Source organism: Pongo abelii, chromosome 1 (assembly GCF_028885655.2).
Source record: "Pongo abelii isolate AG06213 chromosome 1, NHGRI_mPonAbe1-v2.0_pri, whole genome shotgun sequence".
Classification (NCBI taxonomy): domain Eukaryota; kingdom Metazoa; phylum Chordata; class Mammalia; order Primates; family Hominidae; genus Pongo; species Pongo abelii.
Window position 1 is genome coordinate 101,111,080 of NC_071985.2, and position 15,339 is coordinate 101,126,418.

At 44.1% G+C, this 15,339-nt stretch overlaps 1 long non-coding RNA gene across 3 annotated transcripts; it reads left to right on the forward strand.

Moving 5' to 3' along the window:
* Positions 1–814: 814 nt before the first annotated feature.
* On the forward strand, positions 815–15,081 carry LOC129049428 (uncharacterized). Of its 3 annotated transcripts, XR_008512488.2 has the most exons (9): positions 815–1,324; positions 1,724–1,869; positions 6,071–6,342; positions 10,622–10,768; positions 10,924–11,022; positions 12,492–12,633; positions 13,059–13,182; positions 14,096–14,153; positions 14,597–15,081. It is a non-coding gene; the product is annotated as an uncharacterized LOC129049428 (long non-coding RNA). The 3 variants fall into 3 exon arrangements; XR_010141665.1 differs by having other exon boundaries at positions 12,492–13,182; XR_010141666.1 differs by having other exon boundaries at positions 14,096–15,081.
* Positions 15,082–15,339: the final 258 nt, after the last annotated feature.

A 15,339-nucleotide genomic window follows, 5' to 3' on the forward strand; every position in this document is an offset into this window, starting at 1 on the left:
GAATAAAAGAGGCCAGTTTGGCTGGAGCAGAGAGAAAAGAATGGAATTGGTCTGACCTGTGAGAAGAGATGGAGAGGTGGGCAAGGCGCCTGGCCATTCAGGGCTTGGTTAGTTAGGAGGTTTTGTCTAAGAGAATGGGAAGGTGTTTAAGTGGTTTGCGCTGGGAAGTGACAGGGTTCACATTACATTTTGAAAAAGCCACTATGCCTGTTGTGTTGAGATTAGAGAGGTGATAAAGGGGATATGGGTAAACCACAGGGAGCCTAGGTCAGTAGTCCCTCCACCCGCACTCCCCAGGTGAAGGTAGCCTAGACTAGGGTGGTGATGGAGGAGACAGAAGAGGACAGATTCAAGGAAAATTTGGAAGGTAAAAACCAGTAGGATTTGCTGATGGATGGAATACAGGAGGGGAGAGGTAGATTATCAGGGATGTATCTTAGTTTTCTTATAGAAGATGGATTCAATTGCAATGAAATTGTTAATTGAAATTTACTTTAAATAATGGCACGAACTAAAGTTATGCAAACATTTGCCTTAGATAAAATTTCAAGTTTTGAAAGTTTTTAGCTGGGTGGACGGCATGGCTTTACTTCGTAGGTCTTGGTGTTTCCTAATCTTGTTGAAAAAAAAGTTTTTCTTTTTCTCAAAGGCTTATTTCAGCGGAAGCCCATCTGCGAAATGTGTTATAAATTTAAATTAGAAAATACAAGTGCCATCGACACGTTGGTTACTGTTTTTGCGAGTGACCTAAGGCCACCACTCGGGGGAGCTGGGGCTGCCTTCTGAAGCCTGTGCGTCTGCGGCCCGGGCCTGGAAGTCAGAGTATGCGGAAGCGTGAGGCCTGGAGTCCTAAACGCCCGGTTGCTCCTGGCTCCCACGGGGGTGTGTCTCCCGCCTCTTTAACCTGGCAGGGGCGGTTCAAGTGGCCGGGGAAATCAGCGAATTGCAGGGTCAAGGGCTGGTGCTTTGAAAAAGAGGCGGAGGGGAGAGAGGGATTTCCCCGTCCCCGCTGCACTCCGTCCTCCGTTACTCGTTTTCTCAGCCCCTGCGGCCCCTAACCTGCTCCAACCGGTTGTGCGGTAGAGGCGGCCGTGTCCTTTTAAGTCCTTGCTACGCCTGCTCTGGGCGGCGGTAGAGACAGCCGCGGTGCTGGGAGGGATAGGTGAGGGTCGCGAGGCTGCCTGAGCTTCTGAGTGAGCCTGGTACTTTTGGGAACGCGGGACGGGCGACCTGCGGCGCCATGAGCAAGGCCGAGGCACCGCCGCGCCGCTGCCGCCTGGATGGGAAGTTAAGGTTTACTGCGAAGTCCACCCAGCGTTCTGAGGTGAGGGCGCCGCGCCAGGCCAGGCGGGCGGCGAGTCTGGGACCTGCGGGCGCACAGCTGGGCTGAGGCGCGTTGCGCGGGGGCCCCCGCAAGTTTTGCCACCCGAGTGGGGCTGACGCGCTGGGCCCCGCCGGGGCCTACTTTCCCTGCGCTGGATTCCTCGCCTGCGGCTGCCGCCCGCAGCCCTCCTCATAGGCGCTGGGAAAGAAACTCGCTGGCGGGTGTTCTGTGGCATCCCAGGGGATGGAGGGACGGAGCAGCTTCGGGGGCACGTCCTCGGAAGTCCTGTGGAGCACACTGACCCCGCACCCCACCCGCGAGGCGGTTCCTTCTGGGAACCTGAGGGGCAAGAGTGCTCGCGCCCCTGACTTGCAAAGTTGGGGTCTTTATTGGCCTCAGGGATTGTGCTTCTGGCGGTGTCTCCAGGCTGGTGATGGGCAAGCCAGGTGTGCCAGGTCCAGGATGCACGTGAGGAGCATTTGTAGCCATCACTGAATCACCTTATGACTAGCGGGGCAAGCCTCAAATTCACCGCAGGATTTCTGGTAGGTTGGACTGTGGTGTTGGTGTTTGCAGTCCAAAGAGTTGCTGTGATTTTCATGTGCCTGTCTGTCTTTCTTTCCTTGAGGCTTCTTAAATCATCTCATTTGGCGTCCTTTCACCCAAGAGTTAACCAGTTAACTAGTGGAGCTGCTTTCGAAAAGAAGCACTTTAAGAGGCTGACGCGGGCGGATCACGAGGTCAGGAGATTGAGACCATCCTGGCTAACACAGTGAAAACCCGTCTCTACTAAAAATACGAAAAATTAGCCAGGCGTGGTGGTGGGCGCCTGCAGTCCCAGCTACTCGGGAGGCTGAGGCAGGAGAATCGCTTGAACCTGGGAGGCGGAGGTTGCAGTGAGCCGAGGTATCTTGTCACTGCACTCCAGCCTGGGCGACAGAGCGAGACTCCCTCTAAAAAAAAAAAAAAAAAAGAGAGAAAAAGAAAGGCCTTTTCTTGCAGTGGTATCTTTTCTTTGAGTTACAGTGTTCATCCTTTCTTTGCCAAAAGAATGAATCCCACTGCTTCACGAAGTTAAAGAAAACTGATGTGCTGGTAGTTTTTAATCTTTGTTCTGAGGTGGTGATATGCATTAATAACTTTCTTTTTGTTTTTTAAATTTAATTAGTAAAATTTCACCAGTGAACCAGAAGCTTTTTCTTCTATTCTAAAATCCTAGCTTTAAGATTTCTGAGAACTTTGTGTCAAAGAAATCTTCGAAAAGTTACTGAAGAATACAGAGGAATTTCACAATTTTAAATGTGCAGGTGGTCTGGGCGCGGTAGATCATACCTGTAATTCCAGCATTTCGGGAGGCCAAGGTGGGCGGATGACTTGAGCCCAGGAGTTCCAGACCAGCCTGGGCAAAATGCCATCTCTAATAAATATACAAAAATTAACTGCGTGGCCAACAGAGCCCGGGAGGTTGAGATTGCAGTGAGCAGTGATCGTGCCAGTGCACTCTGGCCTGGATGGCAGAGTGCGACTCTGTCTCAAAAAAAAAAAAAAAAAAAAAAAAAAAAAAGTACAGGTCATGAGTTTTTACTAAATGAACCACCACAGATTAAGAAATAGAACATTACTATATTGGGGTATATATGTAGGAGTGGCATTGTTGGTTTTAGAGCTATATGAATGATAAAACTTTAGTATTACGTATTGCCGAACATTTTCCCAAAGTGGTTTTACCAATTAGCAGGGAATATTCCAGTTACCCTACATCCTTGCTGATGCTTGTCAGTTAAAAATTATTTTGTTATTCTAGTAGAGGTACAGTAATATATCAATGTGGGTTCAACTTCCGTTTTCCTGGTATTGAGATTGAGTATCTTTTATTGCCATTTATATGTCTTCTTTTATGAAGTGACTGTTTAATCTTTTTATCCAGTTTTCATTGATATGATTTTCTGTTGGTTTGTAATACTTTATTCTGGATATGCATCCTTTCTAGGATATATATGAATTGCATTTCTCTTTTTTCAAACTGCAGCTTGCGTTTTCACTCTTTTAATGGTGTTTTTTCATGAATGGAGATTCTCTAAATTTTTTTTTCTTTTTGAGACAAGATCTCACTCTATTGCCCAGGCTGGAGTGCAGTGGTACAATCACAGCTCAGTGCAACCTCGACCTCCCAAGGCTCAGGTGATCCTCCTGCCTCAGGCCCTAAGTAGCTGGGACCTACGGGAGACCGCCACCATGCTTAGCTGTTTTTTGTATTTTTAGTAGACATGGGATTTTGCCATGTTGCATAGGCTGGTCTGGAATTCCTGGGCTCAAGTGATACACCTGGCTTGGCCTCCCAAAGTGTTGAGATTACAGGCATGAGCCACTGCACCTGGCGGAGTTTCTTAATTTTAATGAAATTATACTTTATCAATCTTTTCCTTTATGGTTACTGATTTTGTGTCCTGTTTAAGAAATCAATGCCTAGTCTAAGAGTATGAACACATTTTTCTGTGTTAACCTTAATGAAATATACTCATCAATCTTTTCCTTTATGGTTACTGCTTACCATGTCCTGTTTAAGAAATCAATGCCTGGCCAGGCACGGTGGCTCACGCCTGTAATCCCAGCACTTTGGGAGGCCTAGGCAGGTGGATCACGAGGTCAGGAGTATGAAACCAGCCTGGCCAACATGGTGAAACCCCTTCTCTACTAAAAATACAATAATTAGCCAGGTGTGGTGGTGGGCACCTGTAATCCCAGCTACTCAGGAGGCTGAGGCAGGATAATTGCTTGAACCCGGGAGGTGGAGTTTGCAGTGAGCCAAGATTGCGCTACTGCACTCCGGCCTGGTTGACAGAGCAAGACTCTGTCTTGTACAAAAAAAGAGACAGACAGACAGACAGAAAGAAAGAAAGAAAAAGAAAGAAAGACAAAAGAAATCAACGCCTAGCCTAAGAATATGAACTCATTTTTCTGTATTAACCTTGTAGCAATTTTATTTTAGTTTTTGCATTTTTTTTTTGAGACAGGGTCTCACTCTATTGGCCAGGCTGGAATGTGGTGGCATAATCTCAGCTCACTGCAACCTCTACCTCCTGGCTCAAGCAATTCTCCCACCTCAGCCTCCTGAGTAGCTGTGACTATAGGCATGTGCTATCATGCCTGGCTAATTTTTGTATTTTTTGTAGAGATGGGGATTCACCATGTTTCCCAGGTTGGTCTTGAACTCTTGGGCTCCAGTAGTCTGCTTGCTTCAGCCTCCCAGAGTGCTGGGATTACAGGCATGCACAACCACGCCCTGCTAATGTTTTATTTTTTGTAGACATGGTCTTCCTATGGTGCCCAGACTAGATTCAAACTCCTGGGCTCAGTTGATTCTCCCACCTTGGCATCCCAAAGTGTTGGGATTACAGGTGTGAGCCATCACATCTGGCCATTTTAGTTTTAATAATTTTTATATTTTTCTAATTTAAAACAGGTGCTAAGATGTCTTACAGCTATTATTTGTAAATATAGTATTCATTATTGTTATTATGATTATTTTGTATGTGTTCAATCTCATTTTCAACATAAGCTCCTGGAAATTAGAGATTTTGTCTCTCTTATTCACCACTGTATTCTCAGTACTTGACCTTGCCTGGCATGAAACAGATATTGAATAAATATTTGTTAAATGATTGAATGAATAACATACTAATACCATATTCAGCAATCTCCAAGTATCATAATTTTCACCATCTAACAAATAAAATAGCTTGTATAGAGCAGAATCATAGTCAACCTGCCAAAATGTATATGTCAATGAAAAATAAACCTTTGTATGTGTAGCTGCTAAGATTTTGGGGCTTTTGTTACTGTAGCATAACCTAGTGAAAGCTCAGTGAGACAGTGTATAGAATATACGTGTACAGATAGACCAGATAGGCCAATAGATGAGATTCCAAAGATAGTTCAATAAGCATTAACTGACTACACCCACACTCTCTTAATTCCCTAACAGAAATAATCAAATTCTTGTTCACTAAGATCTGCCTCAAATACTTTGTGAAAACTTCCGTGGCTACTCAAGTATTTAGTCAGGACTCTTTATTTTTTCCCCACAGGCTGGAGTGCAGTGGTGTCATCATAGCTCACTAACCTCTAACTCAAGGCTCAAGGAATCCTCCTGCCTCAGCCTCCCGAGTAGCTGAGACAACAAGTGTGCACCACCATGCTCGGCTAATTTTTCATTTTTTATTTTCAGAGACAGGATCTTATTATGTTGCCCAGGCTGGTCAGGACTGTTTTTTTTGTTTTTTTTTTTTTTTTTTTTTTTTTTTTTTTTGAGATGGAGTCTTACTCTGTCACCCAGCCTGGAATGCAGTGACAAGATATCTCGGCTCACTGCAACCTCCGCCTCCTGGGTTCATGCCGTTCTCCTGCCTCAGCCTGCCAAGTAGCTGGGACTATGGGCACCTGCCAACATACCCAGCTAATTTTTTGTATTTTTAGTAGAGACAGGGTTTCACAGTGTTAGGCAGGATGGTCTTGATCTCCTGACTTCGTGATCCGCCCGTCTTGGCTTCCCAAAGTGCTAGGATTACAGGTGGTCAGGACTGTTGATTACATATGACAGAAACCCAACCAACCCTAGTTCCCCACCACCTTTCAACCTACTCCTCCCTGGGTCTTCCCAGTCTCTGTAAATGGCACCTCCATCCTTCAAGTTGCTGAAGCCCCAGATCTCAATGTTAACCTTGATTTCTTTCTTTTATTTCATAGGCAATCTGAACGCAAATCCTATTTAGACCCAGGCGAAGGTTCCTGGTGACCCAGGCTCTCACCAGCCGATTGTCCCTTACCATCCTCCTGAGGGTGTCTGGAGCTTCAGTGCTGTGTGCTCTTGGCCTCCACCCTTGGGGTGCCACCGACTCCCACTGTCCAGGGCTTCCAGTGGACTCTCCGAGGCACTGATGTAGAGACTTCCCCATTCAGTGCACCAAGAGCAGCCTCACACGGTGTGGGCTGACATGAAGAGCTGCCAGATCCAACAGGTAAAAATCCCGAGGCATTGCCAGCTTGATGGGGTCAGAGAGTCCTCTTTCTATTATGACTCAGATGTGAAGGGAAGATGCCTAGGTCCCTAAACATCTCAGGGCCTTGCCTGGCATGAAACTGATATTAAATAAATATTTGTTAAATGAATGAACAAATATTCACAGCCTGTGCTGCCTGCAACCTGCAGTGCTGTGGTCAGGTGGAAGTGATTTTACTTCAGGAGATGACAGTGTTCTCTCCAGGACTTTTCCTTAGTAGCTAGATCTGCATCCCTCTCCTGTCTCTTCCCCTCTCAACTTCCATTCTCTGCCTCCATTCCTCTGTGTTTCCACCCTGCTGTCCCCTTTCACCTGCTTTCTCCTCTTCAGCTTTTGTGGCTCACCCCCTCCCTGTCCATCCGCATCCCCCAGACTAAGGCCCCTGCTCTGTCCTGGGTGGGGAGATGTGTCTGGTTTTAGGCAGTGCCCTCTAGATGTGTCCAGGATGGGGAAACATGGCTCATTTGCCAGTATAATAGGTTAAAAGAGTGGCCACTTTTGAAGGCCTTTCCCATCTCTAATTCCAGAATCCTGTAGGACTTAGAATTTATGGGCCACAGTGGAATTCTTGGTTTCCCAGGACCTTGTGGTGGACACCTTCCTTCACTGAGCATTCATGGGGTGACTATTAGGTACCAGGCCCTGGTCTGGGCTAGAGGCCCCATAATGAGTAAATCTCAGGTCACTACCCAATGGAACCCACCACTGCAGGCATTGAGAGGGGGAGAAAGAAAGGGGCATGGCCTGTTTGTGTCCTTCTCACATGGTCACCCACTGGGTCCTGGGGGAGTGAGAGCCAGTGCAAGGAGAGAAGTCCAGTGAGAATGGCAAATGGATTATGTCAGACCCAGAGGCTGAGGCCCCCAGCTGCAGCCGGGTAGCTTCTGGAGTGGACAAGGAGCAGCAGGAAAGGTCATGGCCTGGTGTTCTGGAGTCCACCATCTCATCTCATTCTTGTGGGCACCAGAACTTATCCAAAGATAAGACTCAGTGTCTCTGGCAACAGTGGGCCAGAGACAGAATGTGTTTCAGAGGAGGAGGAAGGGGTTGTACCCCATGGAAACAGTATATGGTTTTATAGTAGTGTGTCTCTCTCTAATAACTAGTTAGCATGTTCCTGTTAATGGAAAATATTGGTGGTGTAAGTTCCCCTGGATGTTCTCATCTTCATATAAATTTGTTAATTTCCTTCCTTCCTTCCTTCCTTCCTTCCTACCCTACTTCCCTCCAACTCTCTCTCTCTCTTTATTCTTTCCCTCCCTCCTGCCCACCTGCCCTCCCTCCCTCCCTTCCTTCTTCCTTTCCTCCCTCCATCTATTCTTTCCTTTCTTCCTTTCTTCTTTCCTTTTTCTTTCTCTCTCTCTCATGCTCTCTTTTTCTTTCCTTCTTGTTCTACTTTTTTGAATAGACCACATTGTACTGAAACCTACATTATTTACCAAAATCTCTGGAGCTGCTTCTGTCTTGCAGGCAGGGAGCTCATCATGTAGCCCTTAGCTCCTTCCAGCCCCCTCCTTTGATTTGTGGGTGCCACTGAGGCAGCTGCTGAGTCTCAGTGGTTCCTAGTCTTCATCAAGTTCTGCCCACCCAGATGGTTTGTACCTGTCCTTACCAGAAGCCTGCACTGTCTAGATTGCTGAGGCTGCTTCTACCTAACTGATCTGCTAGCTGTATTCCAGGGGCACCCCAGGGTTAGAGGTAAATGGCACAGGCATTGAAATCTCCAACTGCTCTGACTCCAGGTTGGTGCACTTCAATGCCAAGTACTAACCACACAATAACAGGATGCCACCAAAACCTTGATATGGGGCTGCTGCATCCTAATTAAAAAAATTAATAGACATTATTTTTTAGAACAGTTCTAGGTTTACAGAAAGATGGAGTGGATAGTACAGAGAGTTCTCCTAGGCTCTCCTGTCCTCCAGCACACAATTTCCCCTATTAATTAGTATGTTGTATTAGTGTGGCCCATTTGTTACAATTGATGAACCACTGTTGATACACCATTATCAACTAAAGTCCATAGTTTACATTAGAGTTCATTCTTTGAGTTCCACAGATTATGGGTTTTGGCAATTACATAATATCCTAAATCCCCAATACAGCATCATGCAAAATAGTTTCACTGCTGAAAATTCCCTGTGCTTCACCATTTCATGCCTCCTCCTCTCCTCCATCCCTGAGAACCACTCATCATTTTACTACTTCTATCTTTTTGACTTTCCAAGAATGTCCTAGAGTTGGAATTGTACAGTATGTAGGTTTCCAGACTGACTTCTTTCTAGCGTTATGTACTTTAAGTTCCTCCATGTCTTTTCATGGCTTGATAGCTTGTTTTTTTAAAATCACTGAATCAGATTTCATTGTATGGCTACAACACAGTTTGTTTATTCATTCATTTGGTGAAAGACATCTTGGGTACTTCCAAGTTTGGCAATTATGAATAAAATTGCTCTAAGTACTTATGTGCAAGATTTTGAGGGAACTTAACTTTTCCAAAGTGACTGTACTCTTTTGATTTCCACTAGCTATGGAGAGTTCTGGTTGCTCCTCATCTTTGACAGCATTTGGCATGTTCACCTTTTTGCATTTTAGCCATTCTAATAGGTTTACAGTGATATCTCATTGTTGTTTTAATGTGCAATTCCCTCACGACAAATGATTTTGAGCATCTTTTTCATATGCTTATTTGCCATCTGTATATCTTATTAATGAGGTGTTCAGATCTTTCACCTACTTTTTTTTTTTTTTGCTTTGTGTTGTTTGGTTCTCAGAATTCTTCATATATTTTGGACAGCAGTTTATCCATCAGATTATTTTGTAAATATTTTCTGCCAGTCTGTGACTTGCTTTTTCCATTCTCTTAACAGTGTCTTTCACAGAGCAGAAGTTTTTAATTTTAATGAGGCTCAACTTAATTTTTTTTCATTAGTAGATTGTGCTTTTGGTTTTGTATCTAAGAAGCCATCATCGAACCCAAGATCTCTGAGATTTTCTCCTATGTTATCTCCTAGGATTCTTATGGTTTTGCACCTTACATTTACATGTAAGATTTATTTTATAAAGGGTAGAACATGCATACCTGGATATATATATATATTTGCATGTGGTTGTCCAGCTGTTCTAGCACCACTAGTTGGAAAGGCTGTCTTTGCTATTTTAAGTTGTCTCTAATCCTTCATGGAAGATCAGTGGTCTGTTTCTGGGCTCTGTATTCTTTTCCATGGATCTATTTGTGTGTGTTTTCTCTTTTCACCAACTTCACCCTATTTGGGCTACTGTAGCTTAATATAAGTCCTGAAGTTGGTAGTGCCAAACTTCAGGGAGTTTTTCTGAACTTCATGATGAGAACCTGGTTGAGATCATTGTAGTAAAACTTGGAAATGTGTGAGATTCCCCCTTAGTCTGGTTTTCAAGGAGTTTTCAGTGCTCTAGCCAGGCCACTCTGAGCTTCTAGTAATCTGTCAATACCATTTAAGTGCTCCTCCCACTTGCTGTCCCCAGTAGCTTCTCTTCCCTGTGAGCTGTGACTCCTTGTGTGTTAGCCTGTCTTTCTCACTTTTCAGGTGGCAGTTTTCCCTGTGACCTCAATTCTCTGGTCCACCCTAGAAGGGTTGACTTTCAGTTCATTCAGCTTTTTTCTAGCTGTGAGGACAAGTCATGACCACCTAGCTCTTTCCATGTTGGAATAGAAACCCAAAAATTCATTTAAAGAATTCCTTGTTATAAAAATCACCCATTGTCAATGTATAACTCAATGATTTAAGTTGATTTATTGAATTGTGCCGCCATCAGCAGAGTTCTACTTTAGCACGTTTTGTCACTTCCTAAATTCCCTTGAACCTCTTTGTAGTCATTTCCTAATCCCTGGTCCCCATGACTGGGTGTGAATAGAATAAATATTTGGAAAGCAGACTTCATTGTATTTACATTTTCCTGTGTTTGGGACTTTATATAGTGGACTATTATGTTCGTTTTGTGACAAGTAGAGAAGAGATTGCATTCTAGGGATGGTTTTGGGGGGAACATAATGGTAGTCCTGTTTATGGCTCTCCTTGAATTGGTTCATCTGTGCTGGTGACTGGTATTTGCTACCAAACCTTGTCTGGTGAGTGCAAGAAAAGGAATCTTAAAAAATCTGCTATTAAAATCAAGGTGATACGTTTTCATATAATAATATGTGGAGTTAAGTAATGAACCATCATTATTTTTTATTTATTCATTTATTTATTTTGAGATGGAGTTTTTGCTCTGTTCCTCGGGATGGAATGCAATGGTGCGATCTCAGCTCCAATCCTGCGACCTCCACCTCCTGGGTTCAAGTGATTCTCCTGCCTCAGCCTCCTGAGTAGCTGGGATTACAGGCACCCGCCACCACACCTGGGTAATTTTTGTATTTTTGTAGAGACAAGGTTTCTCCAATTGGCCAAGTTGGTCTCCAACTCTAGACCTCAAGTGATCCACTTGCCTTGGCCTCCCAAAGTGCTAGGATTACAGACATGAGCCATGGCCTGAACTGAACCATTTTTATTCTTTCAGAAATGTGATTGATAACAGTAAAGCCACACTCTTCACATGCCTGAAATACCCCTCATTGTCTTCTTCAGGTGGCAAGGGCTCTGGAACAGCCACATAAAGGTGAGGGCAATATTTTTACTGTAGTTCTTTCATTGATTGATTGGTTGATTAAATTTTTTTCTCTTAGAGGGGTTAGCATCCATGTATCTAAAATTGAAATTCGAGAGGAGACACAGGCACCTGTACTAGTTTTCTCTTGCTGCCTATTATCACATTACCACAAACCAGTGGTTTGAAACCACAGAAGTCTGGAATGAAGCAGCTGGATTCTCTGATGAGAGTCATGTGAGGCTAAAATCCAGGAATGGGCTGGCTGTATTTCTTTCTAGAGCTCAAGCTATTTTTCCAAGTTCACTACAGATACTGAAGGACTTCCTATTCTTGTTTCTGGGGGACTGAGGGCCCTTTGTCTTTGCTGACTGTCAGCCGGGAGACACTCTGACTCCAGAGGCCACCTGCTTTCCTCCTTACCTCTCTTTTCCATCATCAACCAATAATAACTCATGGAGTCCTTCTCAAGCTCCTACCTCCTCTGAGTACAGATCCTTGACATAATTCCTTTACCTCCTTTGACCTGTGAAACTGAACAAATAGCTTATCTGCGCCTGATTTGAAATGATGGGACAGACATAGAATAACAACTACAGTGATTCTAGTTCAAAATGAGGGAACATGGAGGGGATAAATAAGTCACTGACCGAAAATAGTTTGGAAATGGAGCTGGGCAAAATCCAGCAGGAGTTTCTTAATTAGGATCCACAGCCTGGGACCAACCTGCCATCCTGTGGGTCTTTGCCTCTGGGCTCTCTGCTCTGCATTTCTTGAAACCATTATTATTTATCTTTTTTCTCACACTCTTTTGCATATGGCTCCTATTGCACTCAAAATGTTTTTGAGATTCATCCATGTTGTTTTGTGTGTCAACAGTTTGTTCCTTTAGCCATTCCATTGAATGAATGTGTCACAGTTTATTGATCCGTTCTTGTATTGACAGATACTTGAATGTTTCCAGGTTTTCCTATTGTGAATAAAACTGCTATGAAAATTCTTGTATAAATCATTTTCTGGACATATGTTTTAATTTATCTTGGATAAATGCTTAGGAATTACTGAGTCATAGAATAGGTAGTTGTTTAGTTCTGTAAGAATATGCCAGACATTTTTTCCCAAAGTGTTTATACTATTTTACATTCCAACCATTAATGTATGAAGGTGAGAAAGCTTTTGCTACTTCCAAAGAGGCCTCTCTATATACATGTAATTTTTTCTAACTGGAGACAGGCTGATGACTTCAGGGAGATGAGCCTGGGATACAGGACACCTGTCATCACCACCACCATGAAGTTGGGATTCAGGAAGGAGGTTAATTATGTAACAAATCCTGTGAGCAGCATGAGCTTCTGTCGGGCCACACAGGGCACTCAAGTGAACAGGGCATAGGGGGCCCTGGGGTCATGGTAAGAAAGTGTCTCATTGGTAAAACCTTTTCCCTTGGGGAGGTAAATAAATTCTTTGTTCCTTTTTGGTAGCCCTTGAAGATAAGGATGGTCAAAAAAAATAATATCATATCTGCAGAAACTCAGATCTTGGAAAGATTTACTAGTTGGGAATCCAATGTCAATGCCAAGAAGTAGCCACCAGTTGCGATCAAATGTGAGCCTATGGATCAAGGTGCGTACTCAAACACAGAGAGCTTTCTGAAAGATGCTATCAGTAGTTTTTCCAGGGAAGAGATGGGTCCTTTATTTTTCTCTCTAATCTAGCCATATGCTTAGCTAAGAAGGTTTCTTCATATCACTTTAAATGATGATGTTCCTTGTTCAACAACTTTCTAAGCATTCTTTAGATAAGAATTTTATGGGCATTCTTTATTGCATCAGGCTTAAATTTAATGCATCTTAAGGTTTTATTGCAAAGTGTTGCCTTGTTTCCTTTTTAAGATGATACAATTTATAACATGCAAGTTTGCTGTCTGTCCCCTCCCTTTATGTACACACAAAATGAGCAAACATGTGGCCATGAAATGGATGTCATAGAATTGGTTCAGTGGTTGTGAGTGCAGCAACCCCAGAGAGTCTTGTCTGAAATACCACCAGGAATGCCTGGACACAGTAGACAAAGGTTGTTCAACTGGATGCCTTAGGATACATGCTTCCAAAAACAAAGTAGCTGAAAAGAAACCAGAATCACAGAATATCAGAGCGAGAGGAACATTTCAAGGTAATTCAGTACCTCCTCCTTTTCCACCTACAAGGGAGATAGTGGAACAGAAGCAGGGATGCACCTGCCTGCTGTGCCCACAATTCATTGGAGATTGTTGCGGTGAAAAATTTCATTTATGATGAAGGAGAAATAAACCCCTATCAGCTTAAATTCAGGCAGGTTTATTGAAAAGGTGAAGAAGCATCTTGCAGAAGCAAAGCATGGCTGAGGCTTGTGGGCTCTGTCTGGGAAATGAGCAGCCAACAGTGGCTGATGCTGCCCCTGACTCTGGGGCTGTGTGGTCTCTTGTTCCCTGAGAGCATCTCTTCTATTCTTTTGCATCTTCCCTCAGCCTGGCAGTCTCTGTGTACTCTTCAACACATAATTGAGCAAGGCTGTGCCAGCCCCAATGCCACCTGGCACTTTAGGTCAAATTAGAAAGGCATGAAATAAACTGGTCTTTTATAATACAGCTGTTGGAACAACAGTTGAAAATATAATATCTTGACTCCTGGTTTAGTGCTTTTTGCTAAACTTTCTTTTCCAAATATGAGCACAGACTTTGGAATATTAGTGTCACCTAGCATTATTAGCTAGTATTCTCCTTTTGTTTCCCAATAACATCCCCTCCTCCTTCCCACAGATCCACTTTCCACTCGTTTCCATCCTGTCTTATGCCACTCAGGGCTTACCCTTCTAAAATGCATCCCTGGCTTCCCTGCATGCACACTTCTAGTTAGGTTTAGCAATGGGGGGCACCTGATGGAGCCTGGAAGTGAGAGGCAGGTGAGGTCTGTATTTCTTTCCTCTCCCTCCCTGCTCTGGCACTGAGTATCTGACAATAGCTGCATCTGTCTTACTTCAGTGGCCACTTTTCCACAGCCTCAATTCTCAGTGGGTCCCATAGCATTATTTACCTTTGTTCCTTTAGCTCCCACCAAGGAAGATCCAGAGACATTCTCCTCACCAAGGCGTTAAGAAATGCACAGGTGAGGGGAACAGCGGCGTGCATGTAAAGGTCCTGTGGCACCTCTCCTCTGCAGGCTGGAGGTCATGGCGGGAGATGCTGCATGGATTTGCCTTCCCTGCTGGCAGTGAGAACAATAGGGTTCTGGAAGATTAGAGGACAGGCCATGGTACTCGGCCATCTAGAAACAAGGTGGGAGGGATTTCCTTGAGAGGCAGGGACCTGTGATGGTTACTAATCATCATGAGGTGTCTGGGAATGTAATGGATGGGAAATCTATTAAGAAATCAATGTATGCAATAATTAGAAAACTCTAGTTCTGAGGACAGAGACCATAGTGGGAATTTATGACCTGGCATCCAGTTCAGATACCTAGAGCTTCTTGATGGAGGGGAGATTGGATCCCTTGAGGAAGAGTGAAGCCTTCAATGCTGCCACAAGTGTATGCTGTAAATCTTCCTCCAGGCCTTCCCCAGAAGGACCTGAAGCCGTTTATGTGGGTGACCGAGGAAAGGGAAATACTCAGAGCTTCTGTGGCTTTTTGGATTCTGGCTCTGAAGAATGCTAGCCTAAAGACACCTGTGGTGGCCATGAAAATGCACTACTTGCATCTCCAGCTGTAGGAGGCCTAACGAATCAACAACCCCAGCTGCTACACTCTGAATTGAGTACTTGATGACATTTCCCCCATATCTGTACTAGCCCATGAGGAGGAAAGCCTCATATCAAGTCCTCCCAGTGGAACACCCATGATGACTCGTGATGTCGAAGCTGTTTTCCCGTGGTAACTGTGACTTTCTTTCTTCAAAGTCTGTTTTGTTTGTGTACATTAGCTGATTTATATAAAATAAGAGAATAAATGCCTAGACTCCCATGAGTCTATCTTTTACTGATAAACTCTAGTTCTGAGGACAGAAGCTTGATGGAGTCAGTATAGTGGGAATTTATAACCTGGCATCCAGTTCAGAGACTTGGAGCTTCTTGACTGAGGGGAGATTGGGTCCCTTTGGGGAAGAAAGAAGCCTTCAATGTTGTCACAAGTGTATCCTGTAAATCTTCCTCTGGCCTTCCCAGAGGGACCTGATATATGACATATGATATGGTGACCACCAATTCAGGGTGTTCTCATCTACTCTCAAGAATGCAATATCTTATTCCTCTGGATTCACCTAGTACTAATATTCGTGTATAGCTACTCACCTTAATAG